Genomic DNA, 7,019 nt, shown 5'->3' on the forward strand with positions numbered 1-7,019 from the left:
CTGTTGTACGGCTGTTTGCGTGCTTGGCGAGGCGCTCCTCCTCTTCCCGTAGGAACTCGATGTAGCGCGCAAGGTCGCTAACGGACGTGCAGGCCTCCACGTCCGCCCCTCCTTCAGGCGGTGGTGGCGGAGCGAGTGATGATTCCGGCGGTCGACGGTGGGCTGGTGGCCTGTACGGCTGACAATGGGGTGGCGGCCATGACTACCACCTCCCGCCTTCGGGCCGCGGTGGTGGAGAGGGTGATGGCCAGGGTGGCCGGCAGTGGGGTGGTGGCCACGACGGACACCTCCCGCCTTCGGGCCACGGCGGCGGAGCGGGAGATGGCCCTGGCTTTCGACGGTGGTGTGGCAGCAATGGCGGCCGGCAACAGCTGCCGACGGGCAGCAGCGGCGGAGCGTGTGGTGGGTGTTCCGTGCACATCCAACAGGGACGCCACACGCACTACACTACACCGAGGACTCCGCTGCCGCCACCATGGTGTAGCCTCCTAGCTGGAGCTGTCCTCTGATGACGGCGGAGTTGCTGAGCAACGACGACTGACCGGTGCCATTGCGATTGTGGAAGAAGCAGATGAGATAAGCTATAGGGAGGGAGGGGAAAATGCGACACATGACTCGCCAGCCGTGAGGGTTTTTATAGCAGGCTGGTAAGTATTGGGATTTGGGGGGATTTCACATAGTTGGGTGGGAAGCTTGCACGGGAACCTGCAAGGTTGCATGGTAACGGGCTCATCGACGATTCATTGGCGCCACTGTTTGGCCAAAAGAATGCCCCCGCGTGCTGCGCAAGCTTGCGCTGTAAGCCGTCTGCCGCAGCGGGGTGACAAGACGTGCGAGAGGAGGACAAGAGGACACGTACACATACAGTTAATAAAAAAACAATTGCGACTTAATTACCTACTATACCACCATCCTGGTTTATAAGTAGGATTTATTAACTATTAAAACATGAATGCATGTCGCCATAGATTATATCGTTGGAGTCGTATTTGAACGTAGTTTCCAGCTATACAATTTTTGTAACATGCATTAACACTTTTTGGTTAAATTTAAGGATTTGCACCAGCAAGCGTTTTCCCGCAACACACACGGCTTATTCCATCACAAACAACTCTGATGGATCAACTATCTGCCACGTATCACACATGCAACTATAATCTGATTCGTGCTTGATGTCTCCAACATCGCTTGCATAGTTCGTCTTATTTGCCATGTATCACTGTGTCGTCCTCTGCTCGCATCCCTGTGCAAGCTCTGCTCGCCGTTAGGCGCCGCAGCGTGCTCTGCTCACGTTCATTGGCATGCTCGGCTTGTGGACAACGTTTCCTTGAGGCGACCACAGAGCGCTCTACTTGCGTCCCTCCACACGTGCTCTGCCAGCGGTTGGGCGTGCGCACGATCACGTCGGGGGGCCCATATGCATGCGGCTGTGCCACATGCGTTGCCTGGCGATGCAGTTACGTGCGGCACGATGGAGTTACGCGCTGCAAATTAGAACTACCATCAGGGCCTGCCGATATTCCTGGCCGTCCGGCTTCCCCTTTAATTCCCGCGACCATTATAACCTTAGTCTCTTCAACATATCGATCGCGCCCCACAACACAACATGCACACCCATGACGACACATAGAGAGGGGATGTCCGGCGGCGCTCCAATGGAGTTCGGCGAGCATAGAGTGGAGGCCCACGCGAGGGAGACGGATCTCTCGGTGGTGTACACCATCGACCCGTCCGTGGTGGACGACTATATCAACAGCATCGAGTAGTTGCTTGCTGGAGACAAGTACAAGGTGGTCAGCATCGACCTCCAGTACAGCGCCGGTTGTCCCGGCATAGAACAGAAGTTTGTCGTCGCCTAGTTGTGCATGCGCCATCATTTCCTCATCTACCACTATTGCATGGCAACGGGGCCTTGCGACCGTTTCAACAGGTTTGTCAACAGCACTGACTACAAGTTCTCCATGGTGGATACCAAAGACGATGTAAAAGCGCTCAGTGTTACGGGCTTGGCCTGCAAGAACCTTGTCGAAATCCGTGACCACTACAGGGTCTGGGGCAGCACAAAGCAGGACTCCCTGGTCGAACTCACCTCAGCCATCATCGACCCCTACTACAAAAAGATGAAGGAGGATGCCCAGAGAACAAGTCCCGTATCCTGGCACAAGGCCTGGATGCGGCAACTGGATGAACCTCACCTCAGGTTCGCGGCCAAGAGCGTGTACACATGCTAGGAGATGCACATGCGGATCGTTGCCATGAGGAAGTGCCTCGTTACCCAAATCGACGAGCCCGTATCGAGCCAGAAGAAGAGCAAGCGTCACAACAAGTAGATGATGATCAAATGATCGTTTATGCTAGTTAATAATGCATGTAATATATAGTTTACTTTATTGGTGTGTGTGAAATGTCATGTGTACAGTAGCCACCTATGTAATTATGCATGTGATTTTTCGGGGTTCGTTTGGACATTTTTATGCATTAACTGAGTTTTCAATGCATTTTATGTGCATAATTCAAATTTCAACTACATGCACATGCTCTAGTGCATATAAATTGGTTGAAAAATCAAATATGTGTCCTTGGGTGCATCCTTAGGTCCCATGCATGAAATGGGCATGAATTTCAAACACCGGGTCACCGTTGATTGCCGGCAAAAGATTGAGATGCATGGTTTTTAAATTCTAGTAACTCCAAAACTCGTCTGAAATTCGTGAAAATTGCCATGCTATCATGGAGTGGAATCAACATGCCGTGGTACAAATTTTGTCCCATATGGGGCAGGTTTGGGTATATGCTTCTCACAAACCGGAGCTTCTTGCAACAAGCATGATGGTTTTCGATAGGGAACGTCCCACCTTTGGGGACGAAATGGTATCCATTGCCTCTTATTGCTTTCAATTTTTTTCTCATGTCAACATAGAACAACAGGAGTGTTGTGTGAATTTTTGTGATTTTTCAGGGTTAGTTTGGACATTTTTATGCATTAACTGAGTTTTCAATGCATTTTATTTGCATAATTCAAATTTGAACTACATGCACATGCTCCAGTGCATATAAATTGGTTGAAAAATCAAATTTGTGTCCTTGGGTGCATGCTTAGGTCCCATCCAAGAAATGGGCATGAATTTCAAACACCGGGGCACCATTGATTACCGGCAAAACATTGAGATGCCTGGTTTTTAAATTCTAGTAAATCCAAAATTCTATTAACCATTCATGTGATGCCACATGTCTTTGTTTTAATGGCTGTAGGAGGTGCCGTGCGGACAGTTGCTTGAGCTTGAATGAACGGGAGGCGTGCGAGCGCCGTCCGGTGCGCAGGCTGATCGAGAGGCATGCAAGCTGTCCTCAAGTGCGCAGGCTCACCGGGAAGCATGCGAGCTGTATGCTGCGCAGGCTCATTGGGAAGAGAGCCCTTTGATTTCCATGGCCGCCCGCCTTGATCGCGTCCTCTCCATTAATGGCGCCCAAGCCACAGTGTAATTCGCTTTTTAAATATAAAACACTCATTGCAAATGTTTTAGTTAGAACACCCGTGTGCAAACCGATAGCTTCCCCAAGAAGCCAATAGAAAATGTGCCAAGAAGATTTTTTGCAGCTCTTGATAGCAAAGGATCTAGATAGAACACCCATATGCAAAGTGAGAGCAGCGCAGGATTTGTGCATCTCTTCAACGCAAACGGTTGTTCTAGATAACCAGTGTGCAACCACGTACAAACAATTCGGTAAGATTTGCATCTATCATATTGGGTATGTTGCCATTTGTCAAACTGGAAAGATTTACATTTGTTGATCTTGTAATGTTGCCAATTGTCAATCCTTGTAACACTGCGATTTGTCAAAATATCCAGCTAGAGATCATTAGCACTATGTAAATTTTCTACCTAAAATTCAGTAATTAAGCTAGAAATCATTCCCCAATTGTTGCCAACCATGTACTGAAATAGCTAGTTCAACTATATAAACTAGCTAATTTTAAGTATGTTGTACAGTTCGACCAAACATCTATAGTCGGATGAACTGAATAAAATAGCCCCTAAATACTACTACATACTACCACGGAGGGGCTTTGTGCTACCTACGGAAGCCTATCCTCTGCCGAGCATGCTCAATAAGAGGTAGAGGAGGGGGAGGAGCCTACCAACGAGCTGTACAAATGCAATATGGTGCCTGCCGCTGCTACACGTTCAGCGACGCTCGCCAGCTCAAATGCCCACTGCCGCTCCAGACGATCCCTCTCGAAGCGGCCGGTCTGCTCATAGATCTCCTGATTCCTCGCCTCTGCATCAGCGGGTGCTATGGCCATGGCCGCGGTAAGGCTCTTTGCGTGCTCGATGAGGTGCTCCTCATCTTCCCGTAGGAACTCAATCTAGCACTTAAGGCCGCTAACGCACGTGCGGGCCTCCATGTCTGCCCCCTCCTTCAGGCGGCGTTGTCAGAGCGGGTGATGCTCCCGGCGGTCAATGGTGGGCTGGCGGCCACTACAGCTGACGATGGGGTGGCCGCCACGACCACCACCTCCCGCCTTCGGGCCGTGGTGGTGGAGCGGGTGATGGCCACGGTGGCCGGTAGTGGGGTTGCGGCCATGACGGCCACCTCCCGCCTTCAGGCCGCGGTGGTGGAGCGGGAGATGACCCTGGTTTTCGACGGTGGTGTGGCGGCAACAGCGGCCGGCAACAGCTGTTGACGGGCAGCGGCGGCGGAGCGTGTGGTGGGTGTTCCGCACACACCCAACAGGGACGCCACGCGCACTACACTACGTTGGGGACTGCGCCACCGCCGTGTTGTAGCCTCCCAGCTGGAGCTGTCCTCTGATGAAGGTGGAGTGGCTGAGCGATGATGATGGACCGGCGCCATTGGCGATTGTGGAAGAAGCGGACGAGATATGCTATAGGGAGGGTGGTGAAAATGCGTCACAGGACTTGCCGGCCGTGAAGGTTTTTATAACAGGCTGGTAAGCATTGGGATTTTGGGGGATCTCACGAATTTGGGCGGGAAGGTTGCGCGGGAACCTGCGAGGTTGCATGGGAACGGGCTCACCGATGATTCATTGGCGCCACCGTTTGGCCAAAAGAACACCCCCGCGTGCTGCACAAGCTTGCGCTGTAAGCCGTCTGCGCCAGCGGGGTGACAAGATGTGCGAGAGGAGGACGAGAGGACACGTATACATACAGTTAATAAAAAAATGTTTGCGATTTAATTACCTACTATACCCCTGTCCTAGTTTATAAGTAGGATTTATTAACTATTAAAATACGAATGCATGTCGCGATAGATTATATTGTTGGAGTCGTATTTGACCATAGTTTCCAGCTATACAATTTTTGTAGCATGCATTAACACTTTTTTGGTTAAATTTAAGGTTATACACCAGCAAGCGCTTGCCCGCAGCACACACCGCTTATTCCATCACAAACAACTCTGATGGATCAACTGTCTGCCACGTATCGCACATCCAACTCTAATCTAATTCGTGCTTGATGTCTCCGACATCGATCGCACAGTTCGTTTATTTTCCATGTATCACTGTGCCATCCTCTGCTCGCGTCCCTCAACAAGCTCTGCTCACCGTGTGGCACCGCAACGCGCTGTGCTCGCCGTTAGGTGCCGCGACGTGCTCGGTCGTGTCCGTTGGTGCGCTCTGCTCGCGTATGTCGACGCGCTTGGCTTGTGGACAACTTTTCCTTGAGGTGACCATAGAGCGCTCTGCTCACGTCCCTCTGCGTGCGCTCTGCCAGCGGTTGGGCGTGCACACGATCACGTCGGGGGCCCCATATGCATGAGGTTGCGCCACGCGCGTTGCCACACAATGCAGTTACGTGCGGCATGATGGAGTTACGTGTTGCAAATTAGAACTGCCATCAGGGCCTGCTGATATTCCTGGCCGTCCAGCTTCCCCTTTAATTCCCGCGGCCATTATAACCTTAGTCTCTTCAATATATTGATCACGCCCCATAACACAACAAGGACACCCACGACGACACATAGAGAGGGGATGTTTGGCGACGCTCCAATGGAGTTCGGCGAGCATAGAGTGGAGACCCATGCGAGGGAGACAGATCCGTCGGTGGTGTACACCATCGACCCAGCCGTGGGGGATGACTACATCAACAGCGTTGAGCAGTTGCGTGCTGGAGACAAGTACAAGGTGGTCGGCATCGACCTCCAGTACACCACCGCTCGTCCTGGCATAGATCAGAAGGTTGCCGTCGCCTAGTTGTGCGTGCGCCATCATGTCCTCATCTACCACTACTGCATGGCCACAGGGCTTTGCAACCATTTCAACAGGTTTGTCAACAGCATCGACTACAAGTTCGCCACGGTGGATACCCAAGATGATGTAAAAGTGCTCACTGTTACGAGCTTGCCCTGCAAGAACCTTGTCGAAATCTGTGACCACTACAGGGTCTGGGGCAGCATGAAGCAGGACTCCCTGGTCGAACACGCCTCATCCATCATCGACCCCTACTACGAAAAGATGAAGCAGGATGCCCAGAGAACAAGTCTCGTATCCCGGCACAAGGCCTGGATGCGGCAACTGGATGAACCTCACCTCAGGTTCGCGGCCAAGTGCGTGTACACATGCTACGAGATGCACAGGAGGATCATTGACAAGAGGAAGTGCCCCGTTTATGTTCTCTTGTGTCAACGCAAACAGTTCATCCGAGTGAACCGCATGCCGTATATTGCACACACCTTCGATCTAGCTGACTCTTTCTTTTGTGTTGCCTATTCACAAACAGTTCATCCGAGTGAACCGTATGTTGTGTATCACACACGCCTCCATCTGGCTGTCCATTTCTTTTGTTCCTCCTCATCGCAAACAGTTCATTGAACTGAACTGTATGCCCTTCATCACACACGAAACATAAACCTGAACCGTGTTTGATGCATCCGTCATTGCAAACGTTTTACACATTTCTGACGATTTTCATACAACACCGTTTGCGATTATGGCATCGCACACAGTTTCTCAAAGGGTCTCTGATCGTAGTGTCGTGTTAGCAGCATCCTGCAAT

The sequence above is a fragment of the Triticum aestivum genome, chromosome 6A, assembly GCF_018294505.1.
Source record: "Triticum aestivum cultivar Chinese Spring chromosome 6A, IWGSC CS RefSeq v2.1, whole genome shotgun sequence".
Taxonomy (NCBI): Eukaryota; Viridiplantae; Streptophyta; class Magnoliopsida; order Poales; family Poaceae; genus Triticum; species Triticum aestivum.